The sequence below is a fragment of the Scyliorhinus torazame genome, chromosome 1 (genome assembly GCF_047496885.1).
Source record: "Scyliorhinus torazame isolate Kashiwa2021f chromosome 1, sScyTor2.1, whole genome shotgun sequence".
Lineage (NCBI taxonomy): Eukaryota > Metazoa > Chordata > Chondrichthyes > Carcharhiniformes > Scyliorhinidae > Scyliorhinus > Scyliorhinus torazame.
Genome location: NC_092707.1, coordinates 135106702 through 135126950, shown reverse-complemented (window position 1 = coordinate 135126950; position 20249 = coordinate 135106702). Strand labels below are relative to the sequence as shown.

General features: G+C 52.1%; 1 protein-coding gene across 1 annotated transcript in view; it reads right to left on the bottom strand.

Moving 5' to 3' along the window:
* Nucleotides 1–20249, bottom strand: part of LOC140417302 (receptor-type tyrosine-protein phosphatase U-like) — a 1277635-nt gene that overhangs the window by 12953 nt on the left and 1244433 nt on the right. The window lies entirely within an intron of this gene.

Below are 20249 nucleotides of genomic sequence, written 5' to 3'. Positions count from 1 at the left end.
GAAATAATCTTCCTCTTCTTTATTCAGTTGATTTAGTCAATACATTTCAATGTAGAATTCGTTTAAGATTTGTGAAACATAGCCAGCAGTTGGATTTGGCATGGAGGGAATTTTGAATTGTTTTAGATAATTTAAAAAGTATATGATTAAGCTCTGTTTTATGATTCTCCTGTCCAAGGGTTTCTTCTAGTTTTCCAATCTTCCTATATTCTCAAGAGCTAGCGGTAGCTTTGTCTCCAATCCTCAGAGGCAGGCACACCAGTTGGACAAGGGAGTGAAACGAAAGAGAAAATGCTGGAAAATCTCAGCAGGTCTGGCAGCGTCTGTAGGGAGAAAAAAGACCTAACGTTTCGAGTCCGATGACTCTTTGTCAAAGCTTTTTTAAAAATAAATTTAGAGTACCCAATTCATTTTTTCCAATTAAGGGGCAATTTAGCGTGGCCAATTCACCTAGCCTTCACATCTTTGGGTTGTGGGGGCGAAACCCACACAAACACGGGGAGAATGTGCAAACTCAACACGGACAGTGACCCAGAGCCGGGATCGAACCTGTGACCTCGACGCCGTGAGGCAGCAGGGCTAACCCACTGCGCCACTGTGCTGCCCTCTCTTTGGCAAAGCTAACAGTCAGAGAATGTGGGGAATATTTATGCTGTGGAGTGAGAATGAAAGATGAGTCATAGCCACAGAAACCCAGGGAAACGGGATGCTAATTGTTGTGTTATGTACTCTGGGATAACAGGCTGCAACTCGATGCAGCTTTGACCAAAAGATACTCCAGACTTTGAAGTAAGTTCAGTGTGATTTATTGAAGCATTAGCACAGTTCTCTATGAGTTTGACTCTCCTGCTAATCTTGCTATAGTAACTTGTCTGCTCTAAGCCATGTGGTGGGTGTGATGCTTCTGATCTGCCCCTGTCCTACTCTCTAAGTGTCGCCTGTGGAAAGAGCATGTGTGCCCTGTCCTTGTATAAGGGTTGTGTAATGCCCCCTTGTGGTAGTGTCACCCCTGGGTATCTTGACTGCCCATTGGTCGTGTCCTATTCTATGTGTTCATCAGCTGTATGTCTGCATGTCATGACGTCTCTGGTGCTCCCTCTAGTGTTTACTTAGTCGTAGTGTATTTATATTAATCCCTTGTGTAATTACAGTGATGCATATCACTACACTAATAGCCACAGTAACCAAGGGAAAAGAGTGCTACTGGCAGTTCCAAGAGAGGACAAAAGGCGTGAGAGGCCAAACAGCAGAGAAACTAACATCAGAGACTAAACTGTGACAGATGGAGATGTGGGTGGAGGGGAAGGGGGAAGCAAAGTTGTGGATAGTAAGGAGGGCTGTTGTCGGCTGCAAAGAGACATAGATAAGATGCGGAGCTGGGCTGAGAAGTGGCAGATGGAGTTTAACCCTGAAAAGTGTGAGGTTGTCCATTTTGGAAGGACAAATATGAATGCGGAATACAGGATTAACGGTAGAGTTCTTGGCAATGTGGAGGAGCAGAGAGATCTTGGGGTCTATGTTCATACATCTTTGAAAGTTGCCACTCAAGTGGATAGAGCTGTGAAGAAGGCCTATGGTGTGCTCGCGTTCATTAACAGAGGGATTGAATTTAAGAGCCGTGAGGTGATGATGCAGCTGTACAAAACTTTGGTAAGGCCACATTTGGAGTACTGTGTACAGTTCTGGTCGCCTCATTTTAGGGAGGATGTGGAAGCTTTGGAAAAGGTGCAAAGGAGATTTACCAGGATGTTACCTGGAATGGAGAGTAGGTCTTACGAGGAAAGGTTGAGGGTGCTCGGCCTTTTCTCATTAGAACGGAGAAGGATGAGGGGCGACTTGATAGAGGTTTATAAGATGATCAGGGGAATAGATAGAGTAGACAGTCAGAGACTTTTTCCCCGGGTGGAACAAACTATTACAAGGGAACATAAATTTAAGGTGAAAGGTGGAAGATATAGGAGGGATGTCAGAGGTAGGTTCTTTACCCAGAGAGTAGTGGGGGCATGGAATGCACTGCCTGTGGAAGTAGTTGAGTCAGAAACATTAGGGACCTTCAAGCAGCTATTGGATAGGTACATGGATTACGGTAAAATGATATAGTGTAGATTTATTTGTTCTTAAGGACAGCACTGTAGCATTGTGGATAGCACAATTGCTTCACAGCTCCAGGGTCCCAGGTTCGATTCCGGCTTGGGTCACTGTCTGTGCAGAGTCTGCACATCCTCCCCGTGTGTGCGTGGGTTTCCTCCGGGTGTTCCGGTTTCCTCCCACAGTCCAAAGATGTGCAGGTTAGGTGGATTGGCCATGATAAATTGCCCTTAGTGTCCAAAATTGCCCTTGGTGTTGGGTGGAGGTGTTGAGTTTGGGTAGGGTTCTCTTTACAAGAGCCGGTGCAGACTCAAAGAGCCGAATGGCCTCCTTCTGCACTGTAAAGTCTATGATAATCTATGATTAATCTAGGACAAAGGTTCAGCACAACACCGTGGGCCGAAGGGCCTGTTCTGTGCTGTATTTTCTATGTTCTATGTTCTATGTTAAAGGGGAGAAGGGGTAAGGAAAGGTGGATACGATTGGGGTGGGGTTAAATATATATTAAGAAAGACAAGAAAGAAAGAAATGGTAAGAGACAGATGAAATGGGATGAAAACAAATGGACCTAGGTGGGGCTAATCATCTGAAGTTGTTGAATTTGATGTTGAGACCGGAAGGCTGTAGCGTGCCTAACCGGAAGATGAGATGTTGTTCCTCCAGTTTGCGTTGAGCTTCACTGGAACATTGCAGCAGGCTAAGAACATACATGTGGGCATGGGAGCAGGGTCTTTTGTTAAAATGGCAAGCAACAGGAAGCTCCGGGTCCTGTATGCCCTCAGCCCAAAGGTGCTCAGCAAAGCGATCACCCAGTCTGCGTTTAGTCTCTCCGATATAGAGGAGACCACATTGGGAGCAGCAAATGCAATCGACCAGATTGGAAGAGGTGCAATCTCCATCGGGCAGGAGATACAGAAGTCTGAGAACACGCACGAACAGACTCAAAAACAGCTTCTTCCCCAGTTATCAGACTCCTAAACGACCCTCTTATGGACTGACCTCATTAACACTACACCCTGTATGCGTCATCCGATGCCGGTGCTTATGTAGTTACATTGTGTACCCTGTGTTGCCCTATTATGTATTTCCTTTTATTTTCCTTTCTTTTCATGTACTTAATGACCTGTGGAGCTGCTCGCAGGAAAATACTTTTCACTGTACCTCGGTACACGTGACAATAAACAAAATCCAATCCAAAAGGGCATGAAAGAGAGATGGGAGGGTATAAGCTGAGGCACCTGGAGGCCGTCCCCAGCCAAGACTCCACTCTGAGCGAAGACTTGACCACCTAGAGAAGACCACGGAAGGAGCTTGTGAGACCAACCTTCGTGAAAAAGACCCTGAGTTCGGAGGCATGGTCATTGGAATTAGCAAAGCTCAACGAAGAGGCATATCTGGCAGAGCAGCCTGGCAAAGATCAACTGTACGGGCATTATAAGCATCTCAGATAGACAGTACAGTGTTTACAAGCTTACAAGCTATGATTAAGAATTTTGGTGTGCACCAATGCCTTTGTGGTGGTGGGGGTGACATGGGTTGAAGGTCAGCCCAATGCCTGTGTGGTTGGTAGGGAGGGGGCGGCAAGCTCCAATGCCTGTGCAGTGGGAGGGGGGCTCAATGCTTGTGGGAGTGGGGAGGGGGGTGGGGGAGTTTCTTTGAAGCACAGAAAGAGGCGCCCTTTAAAGTTGACACTGATCACTGTGAAGCTGGCCTTGCTGATTCTTTCAGGCCGTGCCCCATCAGAGGGATGGTGCAAATCATGCCTCCAGATTCTTTGCAGGGTGCCAGAGAATTTGGGGAGAAAATTCAGCTGGGTAGCTGGAGAGCTACACTGCAGTTTTCTCACTGAAACTGACACTCTGACAAATCATACAAAGATTCCGTCCGATATTGTCAAAATTGATTTGTTTGGTGTTGTGAGATGGACGTTACTGACACGAGTTTCATTTGTCCGTCGTAGTAGGAGCACAAACATAAAAGGGCATAATTTTACGCTCCCCGCAAAGTGGGGGTGGGGGGGGGGCGCGGGAGCTTAAAATTAAATGGACAGCATTCCCTCAATCAGGAACCAGCTCATCCAAACCCAGACACAATTTCACGCTTGGGTGGGCAGGGCCTTGGGTGGGAAACCTGTCCATTCACCGATCAAGGCCCTTAAGTGACCACTTAATGGCCACTAAAGGGCCTTATCAAGACTGGCGGGTATGGGTAGGGTGGCAAAGTTACACTTTTCCCCATCTCAGACTTGAAGGATGGGGTGCGCCTCACTCTGAAGGCCCCCCTCAGATTTGGGATGCTCACTCCTGATCAAGACGTTGGCGCTGCTGGGTCCCCTCCCCCATGGCCTACCCCCGCCGTCGCGATCATCGCCCCAGGCATCCCCTTTGACCCCGGGGCTTACCTTTTCAAAGGTCTTGGAACTTCTTTTCAGACAGAGCACTGCTTCTGGCCACTGCAGTGCCTGGCCAGGTTGGAAAGCTGGTGGCCAGTCTGATTGGCCAACTGCTGTCATGGGCAGGACTTCCTTACAAGGGCGGATGCAATTCCTTCCCACTGCCAATCAATTCTCAGGTGAGCGTTAAATGGCAATGGGCGGCAGCACATTAGGCGCCTACTCTCGGGTTGATGAGCACCGATCGTTCACCATCCTTAAAATTCTACCCAGAAAAATGAATAGAATACAGTATTAGCTGCCATACAGTAACTAACATTGTGGACTCCACTGTTTGATTTTCTGATGTTCGTAAATTGCATGACTAAACATATTCATGTTCCTGGATGCAAATTATTAGCTGCATGAAGTAGAAATGTAGGGCGCAATCTACCTGAATGGGAACAAAGTCCTGTTGCAAACTCGTTAGCATGGTGTTTCCTAGCGCTCAGAGAGCCGGGAAACACCATGCTATCGAACGACCATTGGGGTATGTACAGAGCCTCAGTGGGGAACGCCCCGATGAGATCGCCCTTAGTCACGTTTTCTGCACTTTGAAGGGGTTCCAGCATATTCTCAAAGAGAAAGTGAGGCATAGCAATGTTTACCAGCTGAAAGCAAAGGCAAAATAAAGGAATAAGGAAGTGACAGGACTCTCTCCTCGAAAATTAATTCAGTGAATACAATATATTCAAGCCCAAATTCATTTATTTTCTTCCCCTTCAAGAAAATCAGATGAATGGCATCTTAAAAATGAAACTGTTAAAACTCTAGTTCTGCTGTTGCAACACTCCCTCACCTCTCACTCCCAGTCAACACAAGCATGGCAGCACATGGACCTGGTATTGGTGCTTTGTGTAGGTTGCAAAAAGGTGGATGCTAACCTGGCCAGGCTTCTTGACGCTGTCGATGAGAGATTGGGCATCCTGTTCCCCCGAGCGAGTCGGAGGGCCAGCAGCAGGGCCACCAACAGCACCTGGGAGGCTGTCAGTGCATGATGAGGAGGACCAGCATCCAATGGTGGATGAAGACAAACAACCTCCACTGAGCTGCAAGGGTAAGTTACCATCACTCCCCAGGCATCAGTTCCACCCCCCCCACACACACACACAAATCACTGGGTGACAGTGAGGACATCGTCCCCACATCACGCTTGTTCCTCAGCAACCCCTGCACTCATCAGCACAACACCTTCATGTGCAGTTGTGCATCAAGCACGAGATTCAAAAAACCCTCTCTTTGTTCCCGCAGGAGAAGATAGCTTATAGTAACGGGAAAGGACCAAGATGGGGGCAGAATGGCAGAGAACCCAGTCCTCAACCCCCTGAACTGGTCCTGGAAATCACGGGGTGTCCAAGGAGACAGCAGTCAAGGCAGAGAGGTTCACTTGCTCCGCAGAGGTAAGGATCCACTGTCCATTTACCCAGATGACCTGTCTCAAGTCAGTTGTTAATGTCAGGCAAAATGATTCTTCTCTTTCACTGACCACATGTTCATCCTCTCACAGGATTCGATGGGGCTGGGCCACCCGGTGTCATCCCCCCTTCCTGCCAAGAGACCACCTTGGAGGACAGCTACGAGGAGACTACCATCGAGGAGTCAGAGCTATCACGCCCACCTTCCACAAGTGCAGCAACACACACCTCACACCTCGGTGGGCAACATTAGTGGACAGTCTTCTGGGGCACAATTTGGTAGGCACCGCACAGTTGCTGGTGCACATCAGGTGGAGGCAGGAACATCCAACAGAGTCAGCATTCGGAGATCTCTGCTGAGTCCCAGTCAGCTGCCGAGCCTTTGGACAAGGTTAGCCTTGAGCTGATGCAGATGCTAGGACATTGCCGTGAGATTCATAGGGCATGTCAGCGATATTTCAGTGAGTGCATAGCCAATTGGAGGAGTCCCAAAGGCTGCGGGTGCAAGAGATGATGCCAACTATGCATGGCACCGAGCCGAAAACTGCTGGGGTGGTGGCAGCAGTGGAAAGCCTGGAGCACAAGGTCAGTGTCTTGAGTGGTGGTGCCCAAGGCATGGCTCAGTACATGACGACCATGACTGAGGGCCATGGAATCATGTCCCAGACGATGAGAAACATGTGCCAGATGCAGGTGAACATTGTCGAGACAATCCAGAGCATGGCACATTCACTGAGGTCCATCGTTGAGGGCATTCACACCATGGCGCAGAGACCTCCAGCTGCCGCTCCATCCCATGGAGATCCCCAAGGCCTTATGGGCACCCAGGGAGAAGGAAGCACTGGAGGCCAACCCAGTCTTGCCACCAAGGAGACCACGGAGGTCTCCACTTCTTCCAAATCCCGCTCTCCTGACCGGCGCATCTCAATGGCTGTGGGCAGCTGGCAGAAGAGGATTGCAGGATGAAGCTAGTGACACCGGTAAGTCGGCTGGAGCCTTGCAACTCTGGAGCCTTGCAACTCCAGGCCCTCCAGAGGATGTCCGCCAAGGGCAGCAATGGCCACAAGGTACGAAAAGTATTAGGCTGCCTCCAACTCTGATGTGCATCTTGGGTACACACCTAGACGTAGCACCAGACGTCTGCCATGTTGATCTTCACACCGAGCCTGTCTGCCTTCCCACTCTCTGTTGACGTCCGCTCCTCCTACCACCCAGGCACAGTTGCCCAAGTTCAAACACCCCGATGTAGACCCTATTCAGACATCAATCACGCCAATGAGATTGAAATTAATGCAGATGAGGTTTCATGATATGCTTACCATATTTGGGTGTGATCCAGAACTAGCCATTGGGAACAGGCTGGTTAGATGGCAAACTGAATCGTGCTCGGCACGAATTTCGATTTTGACCTTTCCCACTATTTAGCTGGCACACCCAGATCACGTTGGGCGTAATGCAGTGGTTAAATCGCGCGCTAGATTAACATCATGGGCGAAATTCTCCCCTAACGGCGCGATGTCTGCCGACTGGCGCCAAAAACGGCGCCAATCAGACGGGCATCGCGCCGGTCCAAAGGTGCGGAATGCTCCGCATCTTTGGGGGCCGAGCCCCAACATTGAGGGGCTAGGCCGACGCCGGAGGGATTTCCGCCCCGCCAGCTGGCGGAAATGGCGTTTGTTGCCCCGCCAGCTGGCGCGGAAATGCGGTGCATGCGCGGGAGCGTCAGCGGCCGCCGACTGTTTCCCGCGCATGCGCAGTGGGGAGAGTCTCTTCCGCCTCCGCCATGATGGAGACCGTGGCGGGGGCGGAAGGGAAAGAGTGCCCCCACGGCACAGGCCCGCCCGCTGATCGGTGGGCCCCGATCGCGGGCCAGGCCACCGTGGGGGCACCCCCCGGGGTAAGATCGCCCCGCGCCCCCCCAGGACCCCGGAGCCCGCCCAATCCCCCTGGTCCCGCCGGTAAATACCAGCTTTGATTTACGCCGGCGGGACAGGCAATTTATGGGCGGGACTTCGGCCCATCCGGGCCGGAGAATTGAGCGGGGGATCGGAGAATGACGCCCCTGATTTAAATGTATTATCAGCCGCTGCTCAGAGCAAAACCTGACTTCCATATTTATGGTCCTTTGCCTGACTGGTGAAGAAATTAAGCTCTGTGTGATCAAATGCCATTTTAATACATTTAATTCAAAAACAATAGACTCTATTTGAGAAATGAATTGCCAATAGTTTTATTGTTCAGTTCTGTGCACTTCATGCTGACACCAGTAGGATTCACTCACAGCAGTTCAATGCTTACACCTAGCACTTCAGTAACAAGAGGCACAGCACACAATTAGGAACACTGGGCGGGATTCTCCGAGCCAGCACGGCTGCCACGGGAAGGGTGTGGGCGCAGCCCCTGACCGGCGTCAGAGATGCGCACCGCGTAATTGACCCCCACACATAGCCGCGCTTCAAGATGGCCGCCCGCCACGCAGCACCCAGGTTCAGGGACCGCGACATCAAAACGCTCCTGGATGCCGTCAAGCAGAGGGGGGACCTGTACCCCGGACCCGGCCACAGGGTCGCAGCCAACATTTCCCGGCATATGCGGAGGGAGCCATTGTGCTGACACTCAGGACAGGCGAGCAGTGTCGCAAGATGAACGACCTACTCAGGGCAGCCAGGGTGTGTACCCAGTACTGTGCCCATGGCACCAACCCCCCTACACCCCACACATGTGACACCGCCCCCCTTCCCCAGGGGGACGGTACAACCCCAGCCGTGAACCACATGTCTGCACCCACCCATGCCAGCTGCATTGGCCGGATGCCCTGTGAACCTATGCCAACATAGACCCAATTGTTGGGCTGCATGCGTTGGACCGCCTAACAATGCTGATGTTTGTGTGCCTCCCACCCCAGGATAAGAGCGCCCATAACTGCCGAGAGCGGGCAAAAACCGGAGCGGGTGCAGCTGAATTGCGCCCCCTCACTGTGCATGAACAGAGGGCACTGGACGTAGCTGGCGGATCCGAGGACCGGGAGGTTGCCCATGTCGAGATCGGAGGCGTGCCACCAAGTGAGATCCCCTGCCTGGCCCCACTCCCTCACCCCATCCCTCACAACACACCTTATCCCACCCCTCACCCCACCCCTAAACCCCACCCCTCAGCCCACCCCCTCACCCCAGCCCCACACCACACCCCTCACTCCACCCCCCCACCCTAGCACCACACCACCACACCCTCACCTCAGCACCACACCCCACACCCTCATCCCACGCCCACACCACACCCCTCACCCCACCCCTCACACCACCCCCTCACACCAGCACCACACCACCACACCCCACACCCTCACCCCACGCCCACACCCCACCCCTCACCCCACCCCCTCACCCAGCACTACACTAACACACCGCACCCCTTCACCCTAACACCACACCACCATACCCTCCCTCCTCATCCCCCTCACCCCATACCTCACCCCACCCCCTCAACCCAGCACCACACCACCACACCCCACACCCTCACCACACCGCTCACCCCACCCCCTCACCCCAGCACCACACCAACACACCCCACCCCTTCACCCCAGCACCACACCAACACACCCCACCCCTTCACCCCAGCACCACACCACCACACCCCACACCCTCACCACACCCCTCACCACACCCCCTCACCCCAGCACCACACCAACACACCCCACCCTCTCACCCCAGCACCACACCACCACAACCCACACCCTCACCACACCCCTCACCCCTCCCCTCATCCTACCCCCTCACCCCATCCCTCACCCTACCCCTCACTCCACCCCTCACCCCATCCCTCACCCCACTCGCTCACCCCGCCCACTCACACTGCCCCCTCACCCCGACCCTTCACCCCACCCCCTCACCCCAGCCCCACAACCCACCCCCTCATCCCATACCCTCACCCCAACCCCTCAGCCCACCCCCACCAGCCCCGCACACCATCCCCTCACCCCATCCCCTCACCCCTCCCCATCACCCCAGCCCCACGCCCCACCCACTCACCACAGCCCCACACCCCACACCCTCACCCCAGCCCCACACTCCATCCGCCTTCCCCCCTCAGCCTATCTAACCATGCATGCTATATTGTGTCTTGCAGGACCACACGGCAATCGACCCGGCCCACCAAGCGGACACCGCACCCAGCCAGTGCCAGGGCGGCCACCCCCCAGGGATCGTCCCGGCCCATCCGGCGCACCCCGTCCCCAGCCAGGGCGGCTACCCCCCAGGGACTCGAGCAGCGATGGGGAGGGCAGCCGCAACAACAGACCTCCGACCCAATCGAGCCATGACACCACGAGCCAGGGGACGGCGACACAGGGGATAGACATCCGTGACACCACAACCCAGGAGACCAACACTGAGGAGACAGACAGACGTGACACCACAACCCAGGGACCAACACTGAGGAGGTAGACAGACATGACACTGTCGTGTTGTTCACCCTAGGGTAACACGGATTGCACATGATGCAGTTAACTGATCAAGTATACACCAAACGTGGGCGTTGGTTCAATATAAGATTTATTGAACTTCAGTAACGAAGCCCACAGCTGCCTGTGGGTTGACTCTCTACTACTTCACGTAAACTAATATGAACTATCTAGACCCATGATCCTCATGTAGAAGGTGTTGAATGATTTGTACACCCTGACTGTCAGTACAGTTGTCACCAGTGGAAAGAGGCAGAGTGCTGATCACTCGTATGTTTTATAGTTGGAAGCCTCCCTCTAGTGTTCTGTCTTGTGATTGGTCGTGTTCTGTTCTGCATGTTGATTGGCTCACCTGGGTGTCTGTCACTGCCTGCTTTTACCTCATGATGTGCATGGGTGCATAGTATGACAGACACCACAACCCAGGGGACCAACACGGAGGAGATAGGCGTGACATGGCACCACAACACAGGAAACCAACACGGAGGAAACAGACAGACATGACACCACAAAACAGGAGACCAACACAGAGGAGACAGACATGACACCACAAAACAGGAAACCAAGACGGAGGAGACAGACAGACATGACACCACAACACAGAAAACCAACACGGTGGAGACAGACAGACATGACACCACGACACAGAAAGCCAACACGGAGGAATCAGACAGACATGACATCACAACACAGGAAACCAACACAGAGGAGACAGACAGACATGACACGAAAACACAGGAGACCAACACTGAGGAGACAGACACACATGACACCACAAAACAGGGGACCACACAAAGGGAACAGACGGACATGACGCAGCAACCCAGGGGATCACGGACTTCGGGTCCGATGAGGACACTGACTTTCCGTCATTGCTATCTCCTACAACCTCCACCATCGCAGAGATTATCACCTCGGTTGGGCTCTTTAGCGATGAGGCTTCTGGGACACTCACTGGTGAGCACCACACAGCCGCTCTGGTACAGCAGGTGGTGGTAAAAGCAGCCGAGGGGCCGGAGGGTCGGAGGGCAGACCGGCCCCAGCAACCAGCTGCCGGGTTCCTGGATTTCCACACCCACCCAGAGACCCGATGCAGTCAGAGACCCAGGGACGAGAGAAGGGGATGACAGCCGGTTTCCAGCACCTGCAGGTGCAGGTGGAGGAGTGCATTTGTGTGCTGGAGCAGGGAATGGTGCCGGTCATAAGTGCCTCCCAGGCTGACACCGCACGGGTGGCATCCACGGTGGAGGCAATGGGGGCAAGGGTGTTGAACATGGGTCGGAGTATGTAAGGCCTGGGACTTTCTGTGCACGCGGCTTCCATGGCCCAGGACAGGGCTGTCCTCTCACAGGCACCCATGAGCCATAGCCAGATGCAGATCATAGTGGCGCTACTCATTGTGGCCATGGCTCAGTCTCAGCAGGCCATCACTGAGAGCATTGGCGCCATTGCTCAGGTGCTGGCCAGCGTCGCACAGACCCAGACAGGGATGGCCAACTCACTGAGCTCCATGGCAGCAAACGTGCAGACCCTGGTCGATACCAGAGCGGGCCTCCAGGACTGGTAGCGCCAGGTGCCGGAGGTGCCTCCGGAGTTGGATCCGCTCACACCCCCGTCCCATGGAGAAGCCCGGGGGCCATCGGGCACCCCGAGGGAGGAGGAGGTGATGCGGCCCGTTCTGGGTCCCCCTGCAGGGGAGGTCCCGGAACACCTCGAACACTCCCCTCTTACCGTCCCTGGCGCATCTGGTGGGCAGTGGGCAGAACAGGGTGGCAGCACGCCATCCCGGTCACCCGAAGCACAGCCTGGCCCATCCAGGCAGGGCTGCCCCAGGAAACGACCGCCAAAGTGCACCCTAGTCACAGAGCAGGAGTCACAGCAGTCCGCCTCCACTTCTGCTGTATCATCTGGGGAACCACCGAGACGTAGTCATAGGGCCTGTAAGGCCAGAAAGGTAGACACTGAGTAAGTTGGCATGGGTGCAGGGCACAGATTAGTTATAGGGGCTAGGGCACAAGTACAGATGCCCTCTCATTAAACACACTGTTACACCTGTCATAATATACACCAGTATATCATGGTGCAGACACACAGTAATGGACACACAGTGGGACCAATCAGCACCCACAACACCGCAGCCAATCACCAGTGCGAGCACACACACCATAAAGACAGGGGGCATCAGAGTTTCTGCTCATTCGAGTAGCAGCTAGCTAGAAGCACAGAGCTCACAGCCTGCAACACAGACATTCACCATGTGCTGAGTGCATCAACTGGTTAGGACAAGGCAAAGGTCTTTAGTTAAAGCTAATATCGTATTTACCCACAGTTTAAGTATGTTTAAATAGTTAACCTTTTAATAAAATAGTGTTGCAGTACTTCAAGTGTTGGTGACCTGTATGTGATCCAGAACACCCAACACATCATGATACCAGGAGTTGTTGCATACTAGCACTTCTTAGACCTACCTGCAAGTGATCAGCCTTCCGCCAGCATACCGTTATCCTGCAACATGGACAACATCAGCCCGCCGCCGCCGCTCCGCATCGCCGGCAACCTCGGGGACAACTGGAAGATTTTCAAACCGCGCTTCCAGCTCTTCCTCGAAGCCACGGTCAGGGAGGGCGCCTCGGACACCAAAAAGATTGCTCTTCTCCTCTCCACGGCCGGGGACCATGCCATCCACATTTTCAACTCTCTCACCTTTGCAGATGACGAACACAAGACGAAGTTCAAGACGGTTCGCCTCAAATTTGACACTCACTGCAGCGTAGAGGTGAATGAAAGTTTCGAGCGCTACGTGTTCCAGCAGCATTTGCAGGGTAAGGACGAACCTTTCCAATCCTTTCTAACACACCTCCGCATCCTTGCGCGATCTTGCAGCTACGGGCCCACCTCCGACTCCATGATACGCGACCAGATCGTTTTCGGTGTTCAGTCGGACCCCCTACGTCAGCAGCTCCTCAAAGTAAAGCAACTCACCCTAGCGACCACCATCGAGACCTGTGTCCTACATGAAAATGCCACCAGTCAGTACTTCCATATACAAGCGGCTGAAACGGCGCGGCAAGGTCCCCACAAGGCGGAACGGTTCCAAGTGATTGAACACCTCCAGGGCCTCAGCCTGGATGAGGGCGGCCATTTTGCACGCTTTTTGCGGACTCCCGCGCTTGTACGCACCAAACGAGGGGACGGCGACGTGGAGGAACGTAATGCGCAGACGCGCACCACGCATGACTGCACCGCGCATACACGGTGGCGCGGCGAACGTGCTGACGTCATGACGTGCGGCAACTGTGGCTCCGCCCATTTAAAGCGGCAATGCCCCGCAAAACCTCGACAATGCCTACGATGTGGAACACTTGGCCACTATGCTGCCTGCTGTCGAGCAGCTCAGCCTTCCAATTCATATCGCTTCAGCCAGCCTCGCAGGAATGTTCGGGCAATTCAACCCACGGTCACCGAGTCCGATTCGGACTACAATGGCAACATCATTCCTGCTACCGGCTCATGCCAACTCGAAGTGACGCACAAGTCACGAAAAGCCATACTTCCTTTCGAGATCGTGGGCTCCTCGAAGGACTCTCTGCTTGGCGCACAGGTGTGCAAGCTGCTAAACCTCGTTCAAAGAATTCACTCTCTCTCTCCTGATGACGCGTCTGCCTTCCAGGATGCTGACTTCAGGGCGCAACTCAACGCCATCACCGACCAGCACCACAACGTCTTCGAAGGCATGGGCACGCTCCCATATACACTCCCGTGCAGCTGATCTCCCTGCTCTGGCTCCAGATGATAACGTCCGCCTCCACCTTCCGGAGAGTGGCTGGTCTGCAACTGCTGTGGTCCTTCGGCAGGTGGCTCCCCGCTCGTTCCTGGTTCGTCTACCGGATGGTTCCATTCTGCGCCGTAATCGACGTGCCCTTCGTCTCGTTCTGCGCTCGCTACGTGATCCTCCGCCAGTGCCACGCCCTCCTGTTGTCCCTGGTCTGGACTATGCGGAGATTCCAGTTACTCTGCATCGTCCTCACTCTGACGCAGTCCAGCCCGCTCCTCAGCCGATGGCTCCTGAACCACCCCTGAGACGGTCAACCAGAATTCGTCGCCCACCTCAGCGACTTAATTTGTGAACTTTGTGCACTAATGGACTCTCTGGTCTGTTCTGTTCTTCCGTTTAATCGTTCAAGTGGTTTGTATATAGTGTTCATCTCGTTATTTGTGTGACACACTGTTTTTTCTGCACCAAGCACCTTCCCATGTAAATAGCTTGGTTTTATGTACATAGTCCTGTAAATATTTTGCACACACATAGTCAGGAACATTCACCATACAGTATTTATTGTCACGCAGGCACATTTTTTTATATAAAAGGGAGGATGTCATAATATACACCAGTATATCATGATGCAGACACACACTGATGGACACACAGTGGGACCAATCAACATACACAACACCGCAGCCAATCACCAGTGAGAGCACATGCACTATAAAGACAGGGGGCATCAGAGTTCCCGCTCATTCGAGTAGCAGCTAGCTAGAAGCACAGAGCTCACAGCCTGCAACACAGACATTCACCATGTGCTGAGTGCATCAACTGGTTAGGACAAGGCAAAGGTCTTTAGTTAAAGCTAGTATCATATTTACCCACAGTTCAAGTATGTTTAAATAGTTAACCTTTTAATAAAATAGTGTTGCACTACTTCAAGTGTTGGTGACCTGTATGTGATCCAGTACACCCAACACATCAACACCTATGAAAGCTGCCTCTGTGCTCTGTCCGATGCATGCGGGGGTGGGGCGAGAAATGAGTGCCAATGTGGGTGAGGGGTGATGGAACATCGAGCTCCGGTGAGTGTGACGTGCGTTTCCCCCCCCCCCCCTTCCGGGACGCACACGCCACCCCGCCTACAGCCAGACGACTGGGCCATGTAATGCAGCGTCCAGCCCGCATACAGGGACCAGGTGTAGGGTGACACTGTGGCCATGAGTCAGAGCTCAGAGCTCATCGCAGAGCGAGCTGTCATCATCCTCCATGACATGGACCAGACTCGCTTTCAAGGTCGCATGGCGCCCCAACTGGCAGTTCGTGCCACAGCCATGCATGCCCCCCATCCCCGCCCGCCTCCACCCCCCCCCCCGGTGCCCCGACTCCTGTCGCTCGTCCCTCCCGCCAGGGCCCCCGTCTCTGCCGTGGGTGTGGCCCTAGGTCTACCCACCAATGGAGTCGCCGGCTAGGTGGGGGGTCTGGCACACATGCGAACGGCCGGGATGCCTGGGCTGAGCCAGCGCCCGGGGTGGGTGCCCATCTGCGTGGCCGCCATCGTGTATTTAGCAAGGAAGTAGGGAATTAAAAAGAGGGATATGGGGTGGAGACTGTTGAATTGCAAAAGGGGTTCATTTCTGAAATGCTTTTGAGTCCCTTTTCCATTGAGAGATACAGCCAAACACCCACCCTTCCCAATTTTGCCACCTAAAACAATTTCTTGTGCCATATCAATACATGCCACTTTTCTGAAAATGGTGGGGCAATTCACCTCTTCAGGAAGGAAAAGGGACATTCAATTTTTATTTTATTGAACAATTGGCTAATGTGTTTCAATGAGTAAAATGGTGGGGAAAAATAAAATAAGATCATCCTAATTAATCCGGGCTGAGCTCTTTGGCTCCTGGCAATGTTTCAATGCTTCTTCTGAGCTCTCCATTCTAACTGCTTGTTAATTTAAGGAACAGAATCAGAGTATATCCAGCTGAGGTTAGCACACTGCAGTTTGTGACAGGAGGCCGACAACGCTATTCAACATAAATCGGTCCACTTAAGAAGGCCTCATGGGCTTCTCACCATGAAAGAAGCCTCGCCAGCTAATTTGCCGGGACCACGGTCGCCAGCCCTCGCTAACAAGGTCGAGCAGCATTTAAGCTGCACTTGCTCAGCCAACCCCAGCCAGCTCGCAATAATGGCACTGAGGAGACCAGCCCCAAGGTTCAGGGACGCTGACCTGGGATGGCTGCTAGACGCTGTGGAGACCAGGAGGGATGTCTTGTTCTCCTGAGGATCCCAGAGGGTCAGCCAAAGGGCAACCAGTGATGCCTGGGACGAGGTAGCGGTGGCAGTGAGCTTGGGGAGTGTGACCAGGAGGTCTGGCCTCTAGTGCAGGAAGAAGGTCAATGACCTACACCAGGCAGCAAGCGTGAGTTGACGCCAATGTCCCAACCACGCCCCCTCCACCGAAACCTCGCCCCCCAACTCTTCCTCCACCCCCTTCCTCCCTCCCACCACTGTGAACCATGCGTGTGGCTGATGATGCCCTCTCTGTATCTCCTCAGGAAAAGCTCTCCTACAATCGTCAAGAGAGGGCCCAGACTGGCGGTGGTGTGCCAGATATCAGAATCCTCACCACCTTCGATGAGCGTTGTTTTGTTATGTTTCCTTTGTAACATAAGCGGCTTCCTTGTGTTGCATTTTTCAAGGAAGGTCGAGACGTGTAAATAACTTCAACTCATTTATTTACACTATGTACACTTTTATAACTTGAGTTCGACACTACTGCTAATCCTATTGTAGCTACCTAAACTGACTGACCAGCTGCTGTCTTCCACGTGGTGGGTGTAATATTGAATCAACCCTGTGCCTCTCCTCACTGACTGTCTCCACTGGCCGAAAGGGCTGATCATGTGTGTGGTGTCCTTTATATATGGGTTGGTGTAATGCCCCCCTGTGGTCGTGTCACCTGCCTGTGTATCGTGAATGTCCATTGGTCACCTCCTATCTAACTTATCTATTGGTTGAGTGTGTATGTGTGACGTTTCCTGTGCTCCCTCTAGTGTCTGTCTAGCTTACATGTCTTTGCAGTGATACACATCACCACATCCTCCCTTTTTCATATGTTCATATTTTCTGTACACTTTAAGAAAAACTGAACAAAGAACAGGTAGATAAGGTAAGGTATATACCAGTCATGGGAACGGTGATTAAACAATAAGTCCAAATCATTCATGTGAGTCCATAAACCATCAATCACCATGGTCAAATGTCTCTCTTGATTATGAACGCCATCAACAGGAACCAAGAAGTGGTCGAATCACTGCTCTGTCCAATTTGGAGTCTTTTTTCTTTTTGTGTTTGTGGTGGTGCTGTCGGATGGCATCTTGTAGCTGATAGGTCGTTGACATTGAAGAGGTACCATCAACAGTATCATTCGAGGTCATGGATGTGCCCGATGTTGAAGTCGGATGAGACTGTGCATACTGGTTCTGGCCACATGCTGTGCTGGAAGGGTGATTCTGCTGAGAAGCGTTGAAGCTTGTCGAATTGGAGACAGAATTGCTGCTCGCATCAATGTCTGGTGATGGTGTGAAACTAGAACCTTGCATCTGATAGGAATATGCTGTCTGGCCAGGCTGTGGTGCAGATTGCGCTGGCGGTAGTCCTCCTTCGGCCTTGATTCCATTAGTGGGCAATCCGTAGTGCTGGCCTGTTTGAGAATATGCTGCATAGACTGCTGGCTGCTGCAGGCTTGAATACTGGGTTTGTCCAGCATGAGCTGTCATTGGCCGCACTGTTGGTGTGGAACAAATGTGTGGACATAGCTGTGGTGAAAATTGGTGTATTCCCCTTGGACTGTAGCTGCTGCCTGTTATTGCTGACCCAGTGTGATTGTCACATGATCCATCTCCTGTCGTTGTGGCATCTGCTGTCACCCTGAGCGTGCCATCACTGAGGTTGCGACACTGCCTGTCTGGAGTAAAGTCTGGCTTACATGAATCAGAGTCGGCGTTTGGTTGCTCCCCATCTGGAGTCTGGTCTGGTTTTTTTTGATGCTCCCCGTCCGGAGTCTTAGCAGGTTCACTGGAGTCAGCTGAGATTTGTTGAAGCTGCACGTCTGGAGTCGGAACATGCAGGAATGCATTGACTAGTGGAGAAGTTTGAGCAATTGAGGGCGGAAGTAGTGTGGTGTCACCGGAGTCACCAGTGGTCTCACAGTGATCGTCGAGTGCCTCTGTACGCACTAGCTGAGGTCTGTCACTTTGCACCTTTTGCATGCGAAGTGGGATGCTGTCGTCACTCGTTTCACATACCGTGGGTAGATCTTCAGTAGCTGCTTGCTGTTCACTAGGGTTGGGTAAATTGTCAGAATTTTCATCTGGTGGTGCAAACAATGTGGGTGGACTGTCATTGTCTTGCCATTGTCCTTCATTTGGGCTTTTCTTCTTTGGAATTTTAAATCTTCCCCCAGACATTACAGAACCTTGTTCATTTCCCTCAATTTCTCCCATATGTAGGGCAGCAAATGTTAGATCCAATGTTTCTTTCGTCATTGTACCAGTTTCCAAAGAACAGTCCATTTCAATTTTCCTCTCAGTTACTTCATATGCATCCTTTTCTAATGTACATGCCTTCATAGTCTCTGGCTCTGATTTTGCTGGGACTGGCACAGTCACAGTCTCTCTTTTACTGTTCTCAATTGCCCACATTCTACTCCCCAGACATAAATGCTTAATCTCTGGAGTTAATGTGGTACAATGGATAATCGGGTTGACCTTATCTGCATCTTCATCATCACTGGAAGGCACAATTGGGTCACTTGAAACTGCTGGGGGTTTTAAGTGCTTTATCTGGCTACTCGATGTCCGTGTCCTCAGGATTCTTGCTCCAATGTTCTGCTCATTTATCAGTAGAGTGTGCAGAGGTTCAATGCGATTAATATTCCCATCAGGGGTTGAAGAGTCATTACTGACTAACTGCTGGTCTCTGTAGTTGGGACTTTGCGTTTTTGTGTTGAAGGGAGACAGTTGTCCCTGCTGTAGATATGATTCAGGTTGTGTAATTTCCATTAAATGAGGATCAATGTCTTGTCCATTTTTTCGATCCGTACTAAAGCAATGGCAATTTTCAGTTTGCTCCTTGAAAGTTAGACATACAAGCAATTTCTTTAGCAAATCCTCAGCATCCTTCTGTGACTGTGCAGCATAATTAATATCTCTTCGGCTAGAATGATCCTGAAGGTCAGCGCATAATCTTTTTTTCTTCGGGCTTGGAAGAGGCGGTTCCTTTGGCTTGTCTTCATTTGGGCTTGAACAGTCATCAGCGCTGTGCCCTTCATTGTAGCATGATAGACCGTCATGGTCGTCCTGCTGTGCAGTGGAGCATGGTAGACTGTTATAGCCTTCTTGCTGTTTACGTGAGCATGGCAGACTTGCATCGTCTGCCGCTAGTTGGTCAGAGGAGGTTGCTCGACCCTCATGGTCTTGTTCCTGCAAGGACTGCGCATCGGAGTCATGCGTTTCTGCAATTGTGGAGTCTGTCCACGAGCTTGCTGTGGAGTCTTGTGACACTGGAGTCACGTCTGTTCGTGCAAGGACTGCGGTGTGGAGTCTTGCATGTCTTCTTTTGTAGAGTCGGGAACCCTGAGCGGGGCGTGGACCATGCTCTGTGTGGCAGCAGGCCACTCTCTGTGGGCTTGTACCGCTTTCTGTCTTTTAATTTCAGGCAGCAGCATCATCCTGCACTGATGAGTTGGGACGTCATATCTACTGGGTTGAAGATCCTCAATTCCGAAAAATGAATCTGCATCTGCATCGGATTCAATGCGGGGGTCGCCAATGTGCAACATGAAAGGTTCGTCCGAGTCGTAGTCGTCTAGGACCATGGAGCTGTCATTGGGCTCGTGAGGTCCAGAGAAAATGTAAAGGTCGGTATCGAAGTATTCAAGGTCGGAATCATTGGTTTGTGCGTAGGTAACTGCTTGTTGCAGGGTTCTTCGGAGGTTAAATTCATTTCCTGGTTCAATTTGAGGCATTGTGCTGTCATTCCAGGTGAAGGAAGGTTGTTTTACAGCTTTAAAAGATTTTTTCTTTGATT